At 36.4% G+C, this 24,842-nt stretch overlaps 2 pseudogenes; both read right to left on the bottom strand.

The window, feature by feature from the left end:
* Positions 1-7,765: 7,765 nt before the first annotated feature.
* Positions 7,766-8,349, bottom strand: LOC102119843 (RNA polymerase II subunit A C-terminal domain phosphatase SSU72 pseudogene; annotated as a pseudogene).
* Positions 8,350-8,996: 647 nt separating this feature from the next.
* LOC102138142 (transportin-3 pseudogene) lies at positions 8,997-9,824 on the bottom strand (annotated as a pseudogene).
* Between the last annotated feature and the right edge of the window lie 15,018 nt (positions 9,825-24,842).

Raw genomic sequence — 24,842 nt, 5'->3', positions numbered from 1 at the left:
TAGCAGTAAGATTCTTCAATATATTTTGCTACTGGGATACAGAGTAAATATAGTGCATCTGGAAATGTCAGCAAAAACACTTGCAATGTCTTTCTACTTTATTTTAATGAAGGATAATGTTCCTCTATATAAAACTGCTAAGGCTGCCCATGCTTGCCTTCACAATAGAAATCCCTGAAGAAGAATCACTCAGACTCCCATTAACTTCCAAGACTCAACCCTGGAAATCAACAGCAACCAGAAAATCACTTCATATAGATCTGCTGTGAAAAAACTCACAGTCCATTTATAACCAAGGGAATTTACAAAGCATGAAGTTGTCATTTTTTTCTCTTTTATCTTATGTATGATGATGAAAACATTATATTGTGAAATTTTCAAAAGTGAATTACTCACTATAGATATTTAGAAATTTAAATAAAAACAATTAAATGTAGAAATGGGAAAGTAAAATTGATATTAGCCATAATGATGATAAAAGTCTGTGATTGAACATTTAGTACACAAAGGATTAGCAACCGTTCTATTTTGTCATGATTTGTAGTATATCATGTTATATGTGTCCGTAGATGATACATAGTTGGTATGATACATATATGCACTATACATGTAGGAACAATTCCTTCAAAACCTGCCTTGATCTGGCTTTCAGCTCTCCAATCTTGTACATTACTATACTTGCTCTTACTATACCCTTTGATCTAGACTGATCAACTACTGTCTATTTTACAATATTTTCTGTCTTTCTCCCTCTATGCTTTCATTCACATTTCATTTTTGATGTAAGATATTTTCCTTCCAGGATTTACCCCTCCTGTTGTCATCTGTCTTATTTCAAAATGCAACATATCCCCCTATATCAGAGTCTCCATTTATACATCCTTAACTTGTTCTTTACATACTCAATATGTATATACTTAAATTAAAATGCTTATGATTTTGAAAGCACTACTAGATTTGGGCATAATTACAAACGATGAAAATTTTCTTTGGTATCTTTCCATTTCCCTTTTGAATCTTTCGCTTCTGTTTCTCTTCCTTTAGGAAACTAGCAGTAACTAACTTATTTGCGTTACTAGACTATGCCAGTTCACTATCCCACCCAGAATTTGGAAGATAGTTAAAAACAATTCACATTTTTAACTGCTGATTTCTAATTCTTCCCATCCGGTGCCCCCTCCCCTGCTGATATCCAGTAAAAAAGCAATAAAAGGTAATTTCCTAAATTATGTAAATTATGTATGTTAACGTACTGATTCACTCATTGAGATGTACTTGCAGCATAATGTCAAGTCCTTATATTTGTATGTTGATTGCATTTTAAAAGTACTTTCATAACTATCACTTATTATGTATATAGTAGGCAGGAAGAGTATGTTATTATTTCCATATTGCTGATTAGGAACATGAGACCAGGAAAGCTCAAATAACTTGAATAAGATCAAACAGTAAGGAAGTATTTATGCCGAGTCTAGAAGTAAAATTATCTGACTCCAAACAATGAAACTCTCTTTGTGGATTTTTAGTTCGTTTTGAAAAACTAAAAGTGTTTTGAGGAAGATAGGCCTTTCTAGTCTCTTACAATTATATATACGCACCTGTCTACATAAAATGTCAACTCTGAAAGCATGATGGAATGTTATAAAATATTTCAGTTTTGCTCCTAGGGAGAGGCAAGAAGTCAAATTCACCTAAGAACTACAGTTAACAAATTTAAATGAAACTATATGTTTCTTTCATAAAGATTAATTCTTAAAATATAATATACCAGCATAATTGACACATCATTAATTTTTTAAGAAAGTACAAATATCAAAAGTTGATAGGAAAGATAATTATGGTACATTTCCTATTTTTATTTTAAACAAAGTACATCTTCTATTTCAAGTTAAAGGTGGGGGTTATGTCTCATACTTGGAAGAGTTTGGAAAGGCCCATGGCATTAACTGTAAGTAGTATTCAGCTCGGCATTCTTTTGTAAATACTGAGAATAAAAGTTGTACAAATATATACCAAATTATCATGAAGCAAAACTCAATTTTCTCATATTTTGAATCTAAACAAAGTTACTAACTCTAGTTCCAGTGAATACATTCAACTTGCTATTATGTTATATTTCTGGCATGTCTCCCCCACCCCCAAAAACTATTGGAACTGTGATTTGAAAACTTATTGGGTACTAAAGAAACGCTGATCCTCATATGCTTTCCCTCTGTCATGCTCACTCTTGCTCTTTCTCTCATTCATTCACCAATTCCTTCACAGAGGTGGTGTTATATTTTACCCAACAGCCATTTCCCTCGTCTTGCCTGCTAATAGGACTTCAACTTTATTCAAATGGCAAAACGTGTTCAGTTCCAGTGGATGAATCATGATAGATTTAACTTAGAAGTTGGCAAACTCTTTATGTAAAGGTCCAGGTAGTAAATATTTTAGGCTTTATGGCTCATATGGTCTCTGTTGCAACTATATTCAACTCACCTGCTATGTCATGAATACAGCCTTAGACAATATATAAATAAATGTGCATAGTAGTGTTCCAATAAATCGTTATTTTCAAAAATAGGTGTGCATCATACTTTTCCAGAGAAACTATGGTCTAAGTCAATCATGGCTCTCTCATTCCTCTTAGACAGTGATAGAACTGGAAATGCGCATTATACTATATTCTGACCAAGAACAGATATGGATAAACTTGCTGTGGGCTTCTGAGAATGATTTTCACCTCTGATAAGAGAGAGAAATGGGAGATTTCAGTTTGTTTCTCCTCCTTTCTCCCTCCCTTCCTTGGGTACTATTATATATATGAAGGCTGGAGGTGCAGCAACCAACTTCCAAATATGAGACAACAGGCCTAAGGATGCAAACTATTTATGATAATGATGGAGTTATAAGATAAAATAAGGCGTGCATTTTTTATGACATTGCAGAGCCAACGACCAACCTTAGAAACTAACCTCTGGATTTATAGTCGAGTATCAGAAAAATGTATTTATTATGTAATACATTGTTGATTGGTTATAATAGCACTTAAATTCTTTCTAAAAGGTCATATTTGGTAATTGGCTTCATTTTGCCCACTTCATGACCAGTTGTATTGCACAATTTACAGAATCACAAAATTTCTATTCCTCATATCTTTGTCTTACACATAGACGCATCTTGCCATATTTTAGATCCCTTAGTCCTTTATGCTCCTTCATGGCATTCTCTTAGCTTCAACCCATGCTAGCAATTGCTTCAACTTCACAATGGCCCAGTTCAAAATTTTTAAGAAAGAAATCTAACTGTCCTTGTTCCTCTTTGTCAGACCACATGGACCACTGGCAAACCTACAAATGGGCCACATTTGGGTCAAGTTCAAAGTCTTAGCCCAATCAACTTCAGGGAGAAATGGTAATGGATAAAACATGGTCGCCATCCCTGTACAGTTCTATGAGTAAGGCAGTTTACATTCAACAGGGTTATGGGTGGGGGGAGGTACTGTAAAATATATCTGGTATAATAATTTATAATTTGATGTTGATGCACAACAGTCTTCATAACCAGCAGGTTGATAGCAATTTTCAAGTTATATTCTAAGGACATTTACTTATTTCATCTGTAAAAAAGGGGGATGCATTTATGTAATCCTTTCGTCTTTGATATTTTCCAACACCTATCCTCATGAGAGGCATTGTCAGTGGTTTAATTTCTCATACCACATTCTTTGGCAGAACACTTTTCTGCCTCGACTTGTGGCAATAAGTTGATACCATACTCCTCTTTCTCCCTATATCCTTAGAAAGGTGACATATGTGTTTTCTCTTTCAAATAGGATCCTATGGCCTGGATATAACAAGAGCTGAATAGTATAATGGTATCCGCTATCTTTTAAGAATGAAGTTTTCCACATGAAGTACATTTTCAAGGCAACTTATCATTAAAACACCAACACCATTTTAAAAATGTAACTTTTTATGGTTAATCTATCTAAAATCTTTCATATACCTAAAATCTGTATGCTTCCTGCCTTCCTAAATAAATGACATTGAACATAAATTGCCTTAACCTGGGTTAATAATTATAAATATCCAACATTCAAGAGTGTCATAATCCAGTTTGAAGACAGGTTTTTGTTTTGTCTCTTCTCCCATTTATTTATTTAGATGGAATCTGGTCCTGTCACACAAGCTGAAGTGCAGTGGTGCAACCATAGCTCACTGTAGCCTCAATCCCCTGGGCTCAATGATCTTCCCTTCTCAGTCTCCCGAGAAGCTGGGACTACAGGCACAAGCCACCGTGCCTGGCTAATTTTTATTTTTTTGTACAGATGCTATCTCCCTATGTTGTCCAGGCTGGTTTTGAACTCCTGAACTCAAGCAATCCTCCAACCTTGGCCTCCCAATGTGTTGGAATTTCAGGCATGAGCCACCACACCAGGCCTTCTTCTTCTACTTTTAGAATATTACTGTTACTGATGAGAATTTGTCTTAAGTCTCCAGATTTCTGATTTTTTTTTTCTCTTCTATGATAAGGGAGACTAGATAAATAAACTTAAGAATTTTCTGCTGGTTAAAAGTCAATAAAATATTGGAGGAAGGCTACTATAATTGGAATTGTAAATATTGGAATTGTAATTACAGGCTTCAAAGTCCAAGTCTTTGTAATTACCTTATAGGAGCTTGAAAGTATTTTTCAGATATTTAAGGGCTATGTTCTGGCTGGTTGAGTTCATCCAGAGACAAACCTTCAAATAGTCTCCTCAACAGCTCACAGTGCTACCCATATTTGATTATTAATGTTCTAACTGCTGTAATTCATTATTTTATGCAATAAATATTTATTATGCTACTCCAGTGGGCTGGCTCTTCTCTAGGTATGAGACACAGTCCTGGCTTTTCAGGAGCTCAAAGCCAAGCAAGAAAGTACATGAGAATGTAACCAACTAGAATACACTGCCAAAAGCGAAGAAATCATGCATAATCAAAGTCATATGACATCCCAGAGATAGGATGATCTTTAGGTTGTGTTTGTCAAGGAAGCCATGACAGAAGTGACATTAGAACTAGATCTTGAGAAGGGGACAGTTTGTCAAGTTTAACAAAAATTAGACAGGGGGAAAGGCACCTTAGGCAGAAATATAAACATAAATCATTTTTCAATTAAGGAATCTGAGACATTTACACCACAAAAATGTAGCATCAATGTAGACTACTAAAGTAGCAATTGATCTGTAGTCAGTTTTAATCTGGTTTATCCCTTATTTTCAGATATAAAGGGCTGCCAGAAAGAGACACACAAATGGTATTTTTAAAGTTGGTTTGGAAATTCTAGTAGAACACAGTTTATACCTAGGGTAGAATACTGTCCTTCTCTAATCGAATAATTTTTTTTTCAAACAGGCCTAACACATTTTGGAATGAGAAAGAATATTAGTTCAGGCTTCCAAATAGCAACATAGATTCTGAAAATCTTTTAGGTAACATGTATCAATTCAGACAATCAATGCAGTGACATTTGCCAAAGACAGTTTAGTCTCTGTATTAGTAACGGTTATCTAGAGGAACAGAAAGAATGGAGCATGTATATATATGTGAGTTTATTAAGTATTAACTCACATGATCACGAGGTCCCAAAATAGGACGTCTGCAGGCTGAGGAGCAAGGAGAGCCAATCCGAGTTCCAAAACTGAAGAGCTTGGAGTCCAATGTTGGAGGATAGGAAGCATCCAGCATGGGAGAAAGATGTAGGCTGGGAGGCTAGGCCGGTCTCCCTTTTCACATTTTTCTGCCTGCTAATATTCTAGCTATGTTGGCAGCTAATTAGATTGTGCCCACTCAGATTAAGAGTGGGTCTGCCTTCCCCAGCCCACTGACTCAAATGTTAATCTCCTTTGGCAACACCCTCACAAACACACCCAGGATCAATACTTTGTGTCCTTCAGTCCAATCAAGTTGACTCTCAGTGTTAACCATCACAGTCTCACACCCAAAAGGTTATTTTTTCCTACTAAGCCAAAGGCATTAACAAATTTTAGTTTGGAGAAAAGTGAAAGCAATAAAACTAAGATGTATTTAATAACTTTGCTTCTTTGATAATTCCAGCAATTGTTTTATAGCTACCTTATATGCTTATTTCATATTCTGTGACACTATATAAGTGTTATGAATATGTTGGACCTATATATCTTGAAATAGGATAGATAATTTTAAAGATTTTATTGATAATTGGTTCTAAAATATTTGATCACCTTGTAAAACTATATGTCTATAGTGCTATAAATGAGTACAGGTATACGTCATGATATACCTACAAATATATTTATAATTATATGATTTTACCCATATGTCATGCCTATATATATAACTGAATTTCAAAGTAATGTATTCTATAAGGCAACAACTCACGTACACTCTGAATTTGATCTCCAGAATAAGTACCAAAGCATTTTCTTTTCTTTTTTCTTTTTTTTTTTTTTTTTTTTTGAGACGGAGTCTTGCTCTGTCGCCCAGGCTGGAGTGCAGTGGCCGGATCTCGGCTCACTGCAAGCTCTGCCTCCTGGGTTTATGCCATTCTCCTGCCTCAGCCTCCCAAGTAGCTGGGACTACAGGCGCCCGCCACCTCGCCCGGCTAGTTTTTTGTATTTTTTAGTAAAGACGGGGTTTCACCGTGTTAGCCAGGATGGTCTCGATCTCATGACCTCGTGATCCGCCCGCCTGGGCCTCCCAAAGTGCTGGGATTACAGGCTTGAGTCACCGCGCCCGGCCCAAAGCATTTTCTTTAGAAAATAATGGAAAGTATAAAACACATACAAAAATACAAAGGTTATTAAGAATGGTATTCTAGTTAACATATAAGAACATCTAGATGACCTTGGTCTGGCAGTGGCTTTTATATACAACACCAAAAGCATGACACAAGTGAAACAATTGGAAATTTTGACGGTATTAAAATTAAAATCTTGTTCTCTGCTATAGACTCTATCAAGGAAATGAAAATACAAGTGACAGCCTGGTTGAAAATATTGGCAGAACACAAATCTGATAAAGGACTGTAATCCAAAATATATAAAGACCTCTTAAAACACAACTATAAGAAAGCAGACCAGGCATGGTGGCTCATGCCTGTAATCCCAGCACTTTGGGAGGCTGAGGTGGAAGGATCACTTGAGGCCAGGATTTCAGAACCTGTCGCTACCCAAAAAATGCAACAAATTAGCTTAGCGTGGTGGCGTGCACCTGTAGTCCCAGCTATTTTGGGGGTTGAGGTGCGATGATCCCTTGAGGCCCAGAGGTCGAGGCTGCAGTGAGCTGAGTTATTGACACTGCACTCCAGCCTGGGTGACAAAGTGAGACTGTGTCTCCAAAAAAAAAAAAAAAAAAAAAGACAGCAAACAACTCTAAATTTGGGTGAGGAGGCCTGTGCATGAAGGTCTGGCAGCTCTTCTCAAACTCCTTGGTTAAAGGAAAACAACAACAACAATTTATCATCAATATGCTACTCATAAGTAAGTGTGGGATAAAAGAAACTTGGAATTTATATATCTCCTCTCATTTTACAAGTAGGATTCCTTTGGGTAAAGAATCATCAACCAAATATCCAAAAGTATAAACAAATATCAGGAAGTAAAATGTATTAACAAAAGTAAGTTCAACACGATGGCTTCAGAAGGGCTGCAGTGGCAAGGGAGGCAGCCGCGGCAGCAGTAGTGGCAAAGTTGGCCATGGTGGTGGTAGCAGCAGCAGTAAGCGGTGGTGACAGCACGGGCTCCAGGCCAGGACCATTAGTAGAAGCAGACCATGTGCAGGAAGGCCTGGCCATTCTTCTCCTCCAACTTCTGCAGCAGCTGATCAATCTCATTCTCCGTATCCTCTGAGCGCTGCATACACTGGCAGAGCTCGCAGATGAGAAATGCCCCTATGATGGCATCTTTCTGGTTGTCCTGGATGTCCATGTTCACCACATGCACTGGCTGGCAGGTCTCCTGTTCTCTGGAATTCAGATCTTCCACCACCGGTCATCAATTTTCTCTTCACAAGTGATGATCAGATCAAACACATCTTTGCAATCCTGGAACCTTTCTGGCCGGAGCTTGATTCTCTTATTTCTGTCTAACATACACAGAATGCCATTCTGTGTATAGAATTCTTCGTCTTTCGTGATAAGATCAATGTACATTTCATCATATGTGGTTTCGAAATCATAAATATTTGGCTTGTTAGGTGCTGGTCCTGGAAACTTCACATGAGGTGCTGTTCCAAAGGACTGGACACTGAATCCTCATTTGCTGAGGATACTGTGTGCCTCCATGCTCTGGTTCTGGTTACTTGAGCGCACCACCGCCACCCGCAGCGGTAACAATGACATGGCTGCGACCGCACCACCCACGATGCTCTCACTTACTCTTCTACCGACCCCAGCACCTTAGTGCCAGCAGAATGGCGACCAAAAATGGTGACCGTGTCTCAGGGGATATAGTACGTGGCGTCTGCGCTTGCCAGTCTCCTCGCAAGCCCCGAGTGCTGAGCCGCAGGTACGCTGGCATCCGGGCTCAGGCAACGCATTCTGTGACAGTTGGCGGCTGGCGCCTGCGCAGCCACACCCGCGCTCCACAAGGTGCAGCCCAGCCACATTTAAAATACATATATTTTTTCGGCCAGGCGCTGCGGCTCATGCCTGTAATCCCAGCACCTTGGGAGGCCGAGGCGGGTGGATCACCTGAGGCCGGAAGTTCGAGACCAGCCTGACCAACATGGAGAAACCCAGTCTCTAATAAAAATACAAAATTAGCCAGGCATGGTGGCGCATGCCTGTAATCCCAGCTACTCGGGAGGTTGAGGCAGAAGAATCACTTGAACTCGGGAGGTGGACGTTGCGGTGAGCCAAGATCCTGCCATTGCCCTCCAGCCTGGGCAACCAGAGCAAAACTCCATCTTCAAAAAGCAAACAAACAAACAAAATATATACATATATATATGGTGTTTTTTTTTTTTTTTCTCTGTATAGCGAAAACCTTATTGTTGTAAGTTCAATTGAAGGCTTTTAAAAAAGCCTTTTAAGGAATTCTATAACCATCACCAAAAAGTCGGTCTGTCCACCTGCATGATCTCCCAGAGCACTTCCGCCCCATGTGAGTATGGGGTGAGGAGACACAAGCAGCATGTGTGGGGCAGTTGTCTGACAAGCTGCTGTCCAAGCTGGTTAATCTCCTGTCCATCAGTTCTTTCCGTAAATCAAAGTCTTGATTTACGGAAGTCATGAGTTCTTATAGGAGCCTCATGACCTTACAATTGGCATCCCAGTGGTCCACGTTAGTAGAAGCAATGGCCCACTGTAAGATAGGGATGACTACTTGGCTTCTGAGCAAGGTGACAGGGCTACGCTGAATAAACCTGGTGGATAGCCTGAACAGGTCATCTACAGTGTCAGAGTGATTCTGGAGACCATTCTGCTGTTCTAGGAGCTGAAAGGTGGGAATGCGCAGTGCCTGGACATGTCTAGTGGTCCCTGCCCACAGCCATCTTCCATGCCATACTCATCTACGAGGATAATGCCAAGGTATAGGAAACAAGAATGCTGACGTACGTGGCATGCATTCACACAAATGGTGTGAATCATTCTAGTGGTTACAGCAGCACAGCAGATCCTTTGCCTACACAGCGAACCGCAAAGAGCAGGCACCTGCAACAGTGCTTTGCAATCTGATTATGAGCCGGGTGCTTATTTAGAGACTCGCATAAAAGTGGCCATATTTCCTGTATGACTTTTTGGCACCGATGAGTCTGTCTGTTTTCCACAGTAGAATTCGTATGGCTAAATACCACTGCAAGGCGATCTAAGAACAGTGTCAATGGTTAGAGAATTCCTTAAAGGATTTGCCAAAGGAGACAACCGTGAGAGCCGTCACCGTGACACACAAGCAACTTCCAGACTTCCACAAGCAAGTCACTAGTGCTGTGGAATGTAACCAGGTTTGCTGGGCCTTGTGAGAACTCACCAGGTTCTTTCGATAGCTCACGCTTCTGCACTGTGCCTGTCACCCAGGAATGTCTTTTTAAATTAGAAGACTGGAAGAAAACAAAAACCACAATGTGTCCCACAGTCAGAAACCTCTGTCGTGGCAGAGGGGACTTCACGGCCACCAGGGTGTCCTGTCAGACAGAAAGAGACTCCAGGCTTCTGAAGGCCACCCTGGGGAGTTCCTGTTTGGGGGTGTGAGGGAAAATCAGGGAGGTTTAAAAAAAGATGGCTATGGCCTGCCTGGTGTGGTGGGAGGGGAGGTGGTTTCCTGGCAAACTGATTTCTAAAAGGAAAGATAGTTTCAAGAAAATAAAAAAGGAAAACTAAGTGGAAAAAAAGCCTTGTAAAATCAAATTCCAAATTAATGCCAACACTCTCTCTGCTTTTGAAAACTCCAATTGTTAGAACTTTTCCCTCAAATTACCATCTATCAAACTACATATCATTTGTGTTTGCTCATGGCTCTCTTCATTTTCAAAGTTAGGTTGTTTGGAAATAAATCTCAGTTGCAGAGCTGTAACTTAGGCAGGGTTATCAAAAAGTTGCTTAAGTCTGTCATCCTAGCAGTTTGGGAGGCCAAGGCAGACTGATCGCCTGAGCCTAGGATTTCTAGACCAGCCTGGGCAACATGGTGAAACCCTGTCTCCTTTAAAAATACAAAAAATTAGCCAGGCTTGGGGTGTGGTGTCGGGCACCTATGGTCCCAGCTACTCGAAGGCTGAGGTGGGAGGATCACTTGAACTTGGGATGTCAAGGTTACAGTGAGCCTTGGTTGCATCAATGCACTCCAGCCTGGGCAACAGAATGATACCTTGTGTCAAAACAAAAACAAACACAAAAACAAAACATGTTGCTTAAGGTCATTAAAGTACATGGGGCTAGAAATGTTTTTTAAAAATATGTATAATTACACAAAAGAATGAAATTAGAGAAATTAAATTATATCAAATTAAAATTTTTTGCATGAATGACACTATCAAAAGAGCAAAAAATCAACTGACACACTTGGGGAAAGTATTCACAAATCATATATCTGACAAGAGGTTCATATCCAGAATAAATATTAAGAACTCCTGTATCTCAAAAACAGAAACGCTAACAACCAGATTTAAAAATGGGCAAAGGACTTGAATAGACATTTCTCCAAAGCATATGTACAAATAGCCAATAAACACATGAAAAGATTTTCAATATCACTAATCACTAAGTGAATGCAAATCAAAACCATAGTGAGATACCACTTCATACCCACTAGGATGGCATATATATATACACACATATATATAATATATACATACATATATATAATATATATGTTTTTAAAAACAGAAGATAATAAGGATTGCAAGGATGTGGAGAAATTTCAACCCTTGTGCACTGCTCTTAGAAATGTAAAATGATGCAACCACTATGGAAAATGGTGTGACTATTCCTCAAAAAATTAAAAATAGAAATAGCGTATGATCCAGCAATTCCACTTCTGGGTATATACCCAAAACTTGAAAGCAAGGACTCAAACAGATATTTGTACACGAATGTTCATAGCAGCATTATTCCCAATAGCCAAGAGGTAGGAGCAAACCACATGTCTATTAGTGAATGAATGTATAAACAAAGTGTGGTATTTACATACAATGGAGTATTTATTCAGCTATATAAACCAAGGAAATTCTGATACATGTTACAACATGGATGAACCTTGAAGACATTATGCTAAGTGAAATAAGACAATCGCAAAAGTCAAGCATTGTATGATTCTACATATTTGAGGAACCTAAAGTAGTCAAATTCATAGAGATAGAAGTAGAACGGTGTTTGTGAGGAAAAGGGAGTTATTTTTTAATGAGTGCAGAGTTTCAGTTTTGTAAGATGAAAAAATTCTGGAAATGGGTGGTAGTAGTGGCTGCACAATTATGTGAATGTACTTCATGTCACTGAACTGTACACTTAAAACTGGTTAAAATAATAAATTTTATCTATATTTTATCGCAATTTAAAATATAAACATTGATACATACACTGGAACTGTGTCCAATCAATATTGGCCCACCAATTGTAACAAATGGACCATACCAGTGCAAAATGTAAATAATAGGGAAAACTGACAAAAGAGTAAGGAGGTATAGGAACTATGTACTTTCTGCTTTTTTTTTTCTACTGTAAACGTAAAATTGCTTTAAAAATCACCTATTTAAAAACAAGACAAATGTACATACTAAGCTTATTGCCTCAAGAAACATCACCTTTCCCTCAATCAGGATTCTCTAGTTGCACTAGCACAGTGGTGAGTTTGTCTCTGGCCCTAAGCCAGACTTCGTGGCAGCCAGCAATGATGAAAAAGCCAGACACTCTATGTCAAGGGCAGAAATGCTAATGTTCTAGGGCTTCTTTGATTCCTTTTTTTCGTCCTCTACTTTTTTTTTCTCATAGTACATTGTTCTGTAGAGTTATGGTTGCATTTGTTGCTGCCTGCCTCAGATGCCACAGTTGTTTGTTATGGCTCTGATATTTCATTAGGATCTGACCAATTCTGATAACAAAAGAATTAACTTGTACATTTTAGATTATTTTTTCTGGAGTATACCCCCTCTCTGGCTTGTATAAATGGTAGTATATTTATTTCTTTTAAGTATGTCTTTCTATTTCAGCCAACATTTATTGAGAAAGTGCCTTGTATCAGATAATTTTCAAAGTTCTAAGAATACGATTAAAAACATTTTTTTCTTTTACCTCAGTTGATACTACAGTCTAGTAAAGGAGACAGACATTAAACAAACAAGCTTGCAAATAAAAATGTAAATATATTCAAGGAGGAAATGAAGTAACTGCAATGACCCACTTTAGATTAGATGGTCAGAAAAAACCTATTTGTGGGAAGTAACTTTCAAGACGAAGCCAGTAAGATGACTAGGAGCCAGCCAGGTCAAGTGTGGGGAGAGAGTATTTAGGCAGAAAGAAGAGTATGAGCAAATTTTCTGAGATGGGAATGTGCTACGTGAATTTGGGCAAAAAGAACCAAAAGGCCAGTGTGACTGCAGTGTAGTGAGGGGAAGACGGGCACAGATGAGTTCTGAGAGGTGGACAACTGTCAAGTCATATAAGATCTTATATCTCTGGTAGGTGTTTTCATGTTTAGAGTAATAAGATTATAAGAGTGTCAGAAATTGTTCTACGTGCTTTACTTGCTTTTTAGGTTTTTTTTTTTTTTTTTAGTACAGATGGAGTCTCACTATGTTGCCCAGGATGGTCCTGGACTCCTGGGCTCTAGGGATTATCCCACTTCAGCCTCTCGAAGTGCTGAGATTACAGGCGTGAGCCACCAAGCCTGGCCTCTATCTAAGTGCTTTACTTGTATCATCACATTCAATCCTCACGAAAACCCTGGAAGGTGGGTATTATTATTCTCATTTTCAAGATAAGAAAAGCGAGGAACAGAGAGGTTAAGTGACTTGCCCCCGGTCACTAGTAAAATAGCACAGATAGATTTCAAACTCAAGTGGTCTGACCGTAGAACCAAAATTCTTCATTCCTCATTAAATATGACAAGAAACAATAGAAGGGTTTTAAATGAGAGGCTTATATCTTGAGATTTACACATTTTAAAGATAATTCTGATGGAACTGGAAAGAACCGCTTGGAGGTGAGCAAAAGAGAAAGCGGGGAAAATAATTATGAGGCCGTTACCACAGTCCAAGAAAGAGATGACTATGGCTTGTTTCCTAGTGGAATGAGAAAAATAAGATGGATTAAAGATATGTCTTAAAAATACTTTATTCAGTATATAGGAAGAATGGATAGGATTTGGTAATGTACTAGGTGAGGACAAGGGAAAGAGTGCAATCAAGGTGATATATCTGGCCTTTTTGCAGATATCATTCTTAAATTGCTTGTAGTTTTAATTGAACTAAACTAATCATTCCTTTTGTGGTAACTGAGGTTGGTGTTTTTTATTCTCCAATAATAAGCCTTCTATTAGTTTGTTTTCCCCAATTTCTACTGTGTACAGCTTAATTTGGCAGATTTAATTTCTGATAAGATTGAATTTGTTATGCCAAGAAGATCAAACATAAAGAGAAAAGAATACTTTCTGTTTTCAGTCTATCAAAGCTGCTATAACAAAAATATCATAAACCGGGGGGCTTATAAACAACAAACATTTATTTCTCACCATTCTGGAGGCTAGGAAGTCCAAGATTATGGTGCTAGCAGATTTGGTTTCTGGTGAGGGCCTACTTCCTGTTTCATGGATGCCCATTTTTCACTGTAACTTCACAGGATAGAAGGATAAGGGAGCTCTCAGAGCTTTCCCAGGCTTCTTTTATAAGGGCACTAATACCATTTATGAGAATGGAGCCCTAATCACCTCCCAAAGTTTCCTCCTCCTAATACACTTAGTTTGGGGGCTAGGACTTTAACATATTAATTTGGGCGGGGGGACACAAACATTCAGACCATAGTAATTCCTCATCCCGGAAAGTCATCCACAATCTTAAATCATGTTAATAGACCATGCTTAATACCTGAAGAACATCAGTTACCTTATCCTGACTTCTAAAGAGTTTTACATTGAATCCTTGGTAATTATTATGCATTATGGACTTTTCTATCAACTATCCTTCTGTTCAGTAATACTATCTAATAGAATATTATATTTTGCGGCAAAAAAAATCACCACATTTACCATGTAATTTTCAGAGCAAGTGTCAGTGATCAATTGGGTGGGGTAGAGTAAGACTTGATTCTTTCTATCCTGATTTTAGAAATGTTAAAAGTCACCGTGTGTATTTGAAGATGTCACATATGCTCTGCATTCTCAAGTCTCTCTCTATAAAATCATGTGTCTTCAGTGATTGTCAATTAATATACAAAAGTCCTCTGGCTTATTGTTTCTCAGAATCCTCTTATAAAACACTATTACGAGCAGTGATCATGGAATTATCATCTTTTGGTAATACTTAAAGTACCAGGGATTTCTTTAGTTTCTCCCTTGATCCTTTGCTCATTCAAAATCTGGCTCCTAGTGTTATTCTATGCTCCTTAATTTTCCCAAAGTGTGAATACATATATGTGTATACACACACACACACACACACACACACACACACACACGCATGAATGCTGAGAATGCTTTAGCTTATTTGAAAAATAACTATTGTTTTAAAAACCTTGAGTTTTATTTTTTCCAAAGATGAGAATCCATGATCCCTACAGTCAATATCCATCACTGGCTTTGGCTGGGGTTGGGCTATACACAATGTAAGACAGATGGAAGCTTCTCTACCAAACTGTCACTGTTTTCAGGAACTAAAATTCTCCCTGAATGTGTCCCTTATTTATATTATAATGTTATTAAAGACCAGTGGCACAAATGGAGAAGCAGAATGTGTAAAATTTCGCTGATTTATTCGTTTTCCTATTAGATTCACATATGAGGAAGTTCCTACACGAGTTATTTTACTTAAAAGAAAATTATTATATTTTTACTTCACTAATCGGGCCTCCCCAGTGTTTATCACATAAAACTCAACCTTTCCAATGTGGTATTCAATGTACCTACGCAATCCAGGTCCTGAATTGCCTAGCATTACCTTCTACTTTTGCTGTTCATGAGACTTATTTAATCTAGACAGGCTCCTAAGTCCTCCAGAAAATTTTTTTTAAAGTATTTTTGCTCATCAGACTGCCCAGTCTTATAAAGTTAATTGAAATATGTTCAATTGGCTGGACACAAAGCCTCATGAGTGTTATTCTAGCACTTTGGGAGTGTGAGATAGGCAGATAGCTTGAGCTCAGGAGTTTGAGCCAGCCTGGGTAACATGGAGAAACCCCGTTTCTACAAAAATACAAAAATTAGTCAGTTGTAGTGGTGTGCTCCTGTAGTCCGAGCTACTTGGGAAGCTGAAGTCAGAGGATTGCTTGAGCCTGGAGGGTCAAGGCTGCAGTGAGCAGTGATGGCACTACTGTACTCCAGCCTGGTCTACAGGGCAAGACACTGTCTGAAAAAAAAAAAAAGAAAGAAAAAAGAAAAGAAAAGAAATATGTTCAATGATTTATTCATTCAGTAACAGAAACTCACCTTTTATGTGTGTGGTTATGAATGAGATACCAAGATAAGTCTTAAGATATTTTGAAATACAATTCTTGTTTATTTTTTTCCAATGTAGTAAAAACAGATTCAGAGATCCGAAATAAATATTGTGTGTTGTTTTCTTCTTTGTTTTGATAATTTCCAATTATGTCTTTTAGCAGATATATACATATTTTAGGACAAAATAATGCCCTTGCCATATTTGATCTCAATACACATGATTTTACATTTTTAAAAGTTTTGAAAAAAATAGACTCCCAATGTGAGGACTGTGGACCCATAAGAATTATTTCGGGGGAGCTAGACTGTGGGTTGCATGTATCCAACAGTCATTAAACTAGGAATCAGCTAAATGATCTCCAGTCATCTATTTTATTTTGAGGAATATACTACAATCTAAAAGAACGATGATTGCCAGATAGGTCAAGAATGGAAATCCTTGATCACCTCTATTAATTTCAAAAATATCTGAGTAATGTCTTAGCAAAAACATGGAATCTAGTTATCAGTGGTATCATCAACTATGGGTAATGACTAAAAACATACGTGTATAATTATTCCCTTGAAAATAGTCTTTTGCTAATATGATAATTACCATTAAAGGCAATGACTTCATATAATATGTCCTGTTTTTATTCCTAAACATTTTCTTTTCAAATAATCATAGATTCATGTGAAATTGTAAAAAAGAATATAGAGACATCCCACATGCCTTTATCCAGTTCCCCTCAATGGTAAGATCTTGCAAAACTATTGTACAAAATCACAACCAATATATTGACATTGATACAATCCACCTGTCTTATTCAGCTTTCCTCAGTTTTTTTCTCTTTTTTTAAAAATTATACTTTAAGTCCTAGGGTAGAGGACTTAAAGTACGTAGAGGCAAATGGATGGAAAATATATAATAAGGGACATAGAAACTATAGCTAAAGATGGCAACATATATGTAATTGGAGTCCCAGAAGGAAAGGAGATAAAGAATGATAAAGAATGAGGCAAAAATCCTCCAGTTTGCTAAATTCTCTTTTTACTGTGTAACCCTCTATTAAACCAATTACTGTGTTATTGATGTTTATTTTAGATTTATAGTTCTACATTTTCTGCTTGATCATTTGTTGGAGTTTTCAGCTTGTGACAAAAATTTCTATTTTATTTTATGTCTTTGAGCATATTCAGTATAGCTAATAAGTTCTGTTAACTCTTATAGTCTGCTACTACATATCAATTTATATTATCCATTGTTTCTCTGATTTCGCTCATGTTTTCTAGTCTTTTAATTTCCTTAGTTATGTTTGATTGAACACTGTGATGGTTAATACTGAGTGTCAGCTTGATTGGATTGAAGGATGCAATATTGATCCTGGGTGTGTCTGTGAGGGTGTTGTCAAAGGAGATTAACATTTGAGTCAGCGGGCTGGTGAAGGCAGACCCACCCTTAATCGGGTGGGCACCATCTAATCAGCCACCAGCAAATATAAAGCAGGCAGAAAAACGTGAAAAGGAGAGATGGGCCTAGCTTCCCAGCCTACATCTTTCTCCCCTGTTGGATGCTTCCTGCCCTCAAACAACAGACTCTAAGTTCTTCAGTTTTGGGACTCGGACTGGCTCTTCTTGCTCCTCAGCTTACTGACAACCTATTGTGGGACCTTGTGATCATGTAAGTTAATACTTAGTAAACATATATATCCTATTAGTTCTGTCCCTCTAAGAGAACCCTGACTAATACAAATACTTCTAATTGTATATGGAAAAATTATGGAAATAATTTCCGGCATATGATGATATCTTCCTTCAGAGAAGAGTTACATTTGCTTCTGGCAAGTGGCTAGGGACACTGACATTCTTGCATCACATCTGACCATTTTCAGATATTGAGATTATTTCAAGTTTGACCTCATCCCGTGTGGGAGCACATCTAGTTCTTGTTTTCCTCTTACTCCTAGTGTTTAGATTTTTGTGTTTCCAACCCAAACTGTAGGCATTTATTACACTACCCTTGGTAGGTCTTGAACTCAAGATTTTGTCTCCACATCCCACAAACTTATTGAAATATTCCTCAACCTCCCTCTTCTGAAATAGATGGACATTTCCAGCTGGGCTTACTGCTCTGGATCTTCTGGGTTTTCTACTCTCCCATATCTTGTCTTGGATCCATAAGTCTTCATTATCTTAATAGCTCTCCAATGTCTCCAATTATATCCATATATATGCTCTTAGATACATCTATTTAAGTATGGGAAATATATTTAAATATTTTTAGCCTTTGTATTTTTTCTCAATTGGATTATTGGTCTGAGTCTTCTGTTTTGTCATTATTGGACATAGAAGTTATGTCCATTCAAAAAATTTGATTGATAGTGTTAAATTGTGCTTCATACAAGCTCTGCAAATTTAATGCTTGTTGCTCCACATTTTTACCAACTAAGAACATGTTATCAAGACCTTCAAATTTTGGTAATAAGGTGAAGTATAATTGTATCTCTGGTTAATAATTTGCCACTTTATTATCATGAATAAGAACTGGGTTACATTATACATATAAAATAGCCTATTCTATATTTTTCTGTGAACTCAGTTTATATTCAATTTTCATTTTCCTTTTATGTTTATGTTCTTCTTTATAGAAGCTCTTCTATATCTAGCCCTTTTTGTTCCCACTCCGAAGTGTGGGGTCATGTCACACCCCACCTTGGAAATCCTTGGACTCCGGTTTTTCTTCCCCTGCACCCAAAAGTCTGTCAAAAATATTTGTTAACCTCTCTCTTCTAGAAACAACTATTAAGAAAATTAGACTTTGTGACATGCAGTGCAACAATGTTTTCATGTTTGCCATTTGTCTATTCACTTTATAGATTTTCTGTTGCCATAAAGTTATTTTTAATTAAAAAATGAAATGTGAAAATTACAGAATTTTTCTTCCTGTCATAGATTGAGAAAACTTGCTTTAAGTCTGATATAAAACACAGGAATCTAGAAAAGAAAATAGATAATTTATATTGTATGGATCTGTTTCCGGACCTTTAATTCTATTCATAGGTACATCTATTCATGTGTGAGAACCAAAATTTTAATTATTTCACATACATTTTATATTTGAAAGCTTGTAGGAAATGTCACAATGAAATTATTCATCTTTTCCAGAATTTTTCCAGCTATCTTTGCACACTTATTTTCCATGTGGATTTTAGAAGTAGCTCATTTAGATCCAAAAAATATTGCACTACTTACAATTGTATTATATTATACATACAGAATGATTTAGGAATGATTGCATCTTTACAATATTGAGGCATATTATCCATATCTTTTCAGATCATCAAGTATTCTTGTGTATCTTTCAAAGCTTTATAATGTTTTATCCATATAGATCTTGTATATTTTGTATTTGGTTTATTCTTGCTTATTTCATTTTTATTATTTCAGATAAGCTGTTTATTGTCATTATATTCCTTAAAGGTTTTTAACACACACTTAAATAATATTGTTTTCTGTATATTAATTTGATACTCATTCAAATTTCTGATTTCCCTTAACAATTTTAAATAGTTTATCATTTGATTTTTTTTTTTTAGTTTCCAGGTTTTAAAAAAAAGTATCTTCAATTAATGGTAATTTACCAAATTTTATCAACTTTTAAAATTTAACAACTCTATTTTATGCCAATTATTTTTTCCATCTCTAATTGTGTTATCTAGTACATTCATAACAATGTTAAATACTCATGATGATAAGGAACATCATTTCATTTTTGTTTATATTAAGTGGCTTCAGTATTTTCTCATTAAGCATGATATTGGCATTTGGGTTGAGATATTTATATTTTTATCAATCTAAGGAAATATCAACATATCAATGGTAGCATTTTGATTTACATTTTTGTACTGTGATTTGGTAGGAATGTGCTCTTGTATTTTAAGAAAAACACACTGATGTAATTAGATGCAACTGGGCAACAGGTCTGTAACTTATTCCCAATTGGTTGAGAAAACACTAAACAGAGATAGAAACTATGATAGCGAGACAGCTATAACAGATAGATAGCTCTGATAGATACGTAGACAATGGAAAAAGAAAAATCAGTATAATGTTAACAACTGGAAAATTTGGGTAAAAGTTATATGAGAGTTCTTTGCACTATTCTTGAAATTTTCCTGTAAATTTGGAATTATTTCACAATAAAAAGCTACTACATTATAAATGAAATGAAAAGGTATGCTATAGGCTCAAGGAAAATATTTGCAATAGCTGTATCTTACAAAAACTTATGTCTAGAATATATAAAGAATTACTAAAATTTAATAAAAAAGTAGAAAGAACCCAATTTAAAGTAGTTGAACATACACTTCACAAAGGAAGATATGACAATGTCCGATAGGCAGACAAAATGGTGATTAACATTATTAGTTATCAGATAAATGCAAGATAAAGCCACAATAAAATATGACTATATACCTACCAGACTAACTAAAATTTTTAAAACCTGTCCACGTTAAGTGTTGGTGAGGATTTGGAGCAACTGATCTCTATCACTTTGCTGGCAAGACTGTAAAATTGTGCAAATATTCTGGAAAACAGTATGGCAGTTCTTTATGTGTTAAATATGCATTTACCCCATGATCCAGCAATTTCATCCACAGGGGTTTATCAAAAAGAAATGAAGTTGTAGGCCCAAAAATAGAATTGTAAATAATTTTCATATATTCACATGTACACAATAGCCAAGGATCGAAAATAATCCAAAGTGACCACCTATAGGAGAATGGATAAACAATTTTTAGTACTTTTATATGTTAAAATAGTACTCAGAAATAAAATTAATTATTGGCATGTACACAAACATGGATATATCTCATAAATGTTATGATGTTGAACAATTTTTGTTGAGATACAGTTCACATACAACAAGTCACCAATGTAATATGTGTAATTCAGTGGTTTTTGGTATATCACAAAGTTGTGACACCACTGTCACTATATAATTCTAGAAGATTTCCATCACCACAGAAAGAAACCTAATACCAATTATCAATCATTCTTTGCTTCTCTTAACTCCTACCCTCAGGTGATAATGACTCTTTATGTATTTCCCTGTTATGGAAATTTTATATTGATGGAATCATACAGTAAGTGCCTTTTGTGTCTGGCTTCTTTCACTAAGCATAATATTTTCAAGGTTCATCCATGTTGTAGTCTGCATCAGTATTTCACTCTCTTTTATGACTCAGTAATATTACACTGTATATGGATTTACCACATTCATCAACTGATGGACATTGGGGTTGTTTCAACTTTTGTTTATTATGAATAATGTTGTTTCTTGGGTAATTTCTATATATTCTTTGGATAAATATCCATTAAGTCTTTTGCTCGTTTTAAATTCAGTTATTCCTTTTTATTATTGAATTATAAGCTCTTTATATATTCAAGGTACTAGACACTTAAGAAATAAATGATTTAAAAATTTTTTTCATCCTCTGGGTTTTTTTCAATGCCGTCACTTCTTTACCAGCGCTCATTTCTGTCCATCTTATTTACTTTATTTATTGTTTTTAAAGTATAGGGTCTCACTTTGTCACCAAAGCTGGAGTGTGATGATGTGATCATAGCTCACTGTAACTTCTAACTCATGGGCTCAAGTGATCCTCCCGCCTCAGTAGCTAGGACTACGGGTGTGAGCCACCATGCCCAGTTATATCTTGTTTACTTTAGCCTTCCTAGTAGAAGGGAAGTGATATCTCATTTTTTATTTGCATTTCTCTAATGACCAATGACATTGAGCATCCTTGAATATACTTATTGGCATTTGTGTATCTTTTTAGGAGAAATATGTATTGAAATCCATTGCAAAATTTTGACTGGATTATTGTCTTTTTAATTTTGAGTTGTAAGTGTTCTTATCATATTTGGAACACAAGCTTCTTTACAGATATATGATTCTCAAATATCATCTGCCATTTTTTAGCTTGTTCTTCACTTTCGTAGTGGTATCATTTGCAGCTCAAACGTTTTTATTGTTCATGAAGTTCAATCTGTTTTTTCCTTCAGTCACTTGTGCTTTTGATGTCACAGCTAAGAAACTACTGCATAATCCAAGGTCATGAATATTTACTTTTATGTTTTATTTCTAAATGTTTTATACTTTTACCTCATATTTATGTCTACGATCTATTTGGGGTTAATTTTATAGCGGATGAGGTAGCCATCTAAAGTCATCCTCTTGTATGTGAATATCCAGTCGTGCCAGCACCATGTTTTGAATTTCAGTCTTTTGGCATTGAGTTTTCTTGGCATCCTGGTGAAAAATACATTGACCATAACATAAAGATTTACTTCTGGACTCTGAATTACGTTCCTTTAATCCATATGTCTATTACCATGGCAGTACCACATCAACTTAATCATTGTAGCTTTGCAGGAAGTTTTGAAATCAGGAATTATGTCTTCCAACTGAGTTCGTTTTCACCATTGTTTTGGCTATTATGGGTCCTTTGAGTTTCCATATCAATTTTCAGATTATCTTGACAATTTCTAAAATGAAGCCAACGGCGGATCTGATAGGAATGTCTTTGAATCTGTAGATCAATTTGGGGATTATTGCCATCTTAACCAAATTAAATCTTACAATCCATGAGCACAGGATATTGTTCCATTTATTTATATATTTTAACTGCTTTTGACAATGTTTTGTAGTTTTAGTGTACAAGCCTTGCACTTCTTTTGTTAAACTCATCTCTAAGTATTTTTTTATCCTATTGTAAATGAATTGCTTACTTAATTTCATCTTTTGCTATTTCATGGCTAGTGTGAAGAAATATAATTAATTTTTGTATATTGGTAATGCATTATTTAACCTTGCTGAAATTGCTTTTAGCTTTGGTTAGAAATTCCAATCCAGTGTTGAATGGAAGTGGCCAAAAAATACATCCTTATCTTGTTCGTGAATGGGAAAGCTTAAAGTCTCTCATAATTGAATATGATGTTTTCTATAGATTTTCTATAGATGCTCTTTATCAGGATGAGGACATTTTCTCTTATTCCTAGTTTTCACAGTGTTTTTGTATAATGAAAAAACATTGAATTTCTAATTAAACATCAGCTGTTAATCTTATTGAGGGTGTCTTCTACGTGATTAATCATTTACTTTTGTTGCTTTCAAAATTTTCTCTTTCAATAGTTTGATTATAATTTGTCTAGTTTTGTGTCATTTTGATTTTCTCCTACTTGGAATTTGCTGAGCTTCCTGGATGTGCAGACTAATATTATTGATGAGAATAACTTTCTGGCCATTATTTCTTCAAAAAAATTGTTGGCCTCTTTTTCTCCTCTCCTTCTTGAAACCCAATTAGGTATGCTTGATGGTTCACCATAGGTTTCTGAGGCACTGTTTATTTTTCTACATTATATTTTCTCTTTGTTCCTCAGGCTAGGTAATCTCTATTGACCCATCTTTAAATATGCTGCTTATTTATTCTGCCAGCTGAAATTTGAAGTTGAAATCCTCTAGTGAATTCTTTTGTTTCAGTTATGGTACTGAAAACGCTAAAATTTCCATTTTAAAAATAATTTTTAATCTTACATTCTGTATTTGGTAATACATTGTTCTCACAATTTCCATTTGTTTTTTTAGGCATGTTTTCCTAGAGTTCTTGGAATCTATTTCAGATAGCTTGTTTTAGATCTTTGCCTAACACATCTAACAGCTGGGCTTCCTCAACAACACTTTATGTTTAATTCTTTTTTACTCCTGTTTGAGCCATACTTTGTTGTTTCTTTGCATGTCTTCTAAGTTTTTGTCAAAAGTTGGTCATTTAAAATGAACTAATTCTGTAAAATATGTATAAATCTTCATGTGTGACCACTGAAGTCTCTGTTCAGTTAGTTTAGCAGTCAGTTCATTGTTGTCTAGAAGTTTCCTTAAACACCTTGGACCTATATCTCTCCAGTTTTTGCTGAGCTTCTGTGTGCATGTTGGGGCCCACCTTCAATGCTCTCGCTGACAGTTTACATCTCTGTCTTAGACTAGAACCTTAAGGTCAGCCAGAGGTGACAGAGCCTTCTCAGTCCTTTCATGGGCATGTGTATTGCTTTGCACGTATATGGGTTCTTCTTTATCTTCAGGATTATAAGCAATCGTTTCAGAGCCCCCTGTGGACATCTGATACCCTGATTTTCTCTTCAGATTTTTCAGCCAGCTTTTTGTTTTCCCTGTTGTTGCTGTATAGGCAGCTGAGATACAATTGGTATATTAGAATGAAACAATGTTACCAAAACCAGGCAGAATTATAAGATAAATATCACAACAAACCCAACATTAACTATCCAAATAGATACCAACCCCAAGATCCAGCTCTGGCTGAGGGAGTGGAGGACGTCTCTGGTGTCTAAAAGCTTCTAGTAAAATACTTTATCTCCTGGTTCATGAGGTTCATGATAAATTCCTTTCTGTTCCATGGCAAATTCCTTTCTGTCCCATGGCACTTTCTCCTTTCTCCTCACCAACAATCAAAGTCCCCAAAGGGGATCCAGACATCCAGTTTATCTATACTCCTGCCAAGGACAATGACTACAGTTACAGCCAGAGGGCTTCTTACGACAGAAAGTCAGTCATCATGGTTGAGTTTGTCCATGCCTTGGCATTTGTTGTTGCTGGAGCCTCCTTTCATCACTGCCAGGACCACTCTTCCTAGAGGATTTCCACACCAACTGAGGAATTCAGGTTTCCTGATGTTCAAGGCTCTACTGTCATCAA

The sequence above is a fragment of the Macaca fascicularis genome, chromosome X, assembly GCF_037993035.2.
Source record: "Macaca fascicularis isolate 582-1 chromosome X, T2T-MFA8v1.1".
Classification (NCBI taxonomy): domain Eukaryota; kingdom Metazoa; phylum Chordata; class Mammalia; order Primates; family Cercopithecidae; genus Macaca; species Macaca fascicularis.
This window is presented reverse-complemented; position numbering and strand designations above follow the sequence as displayed.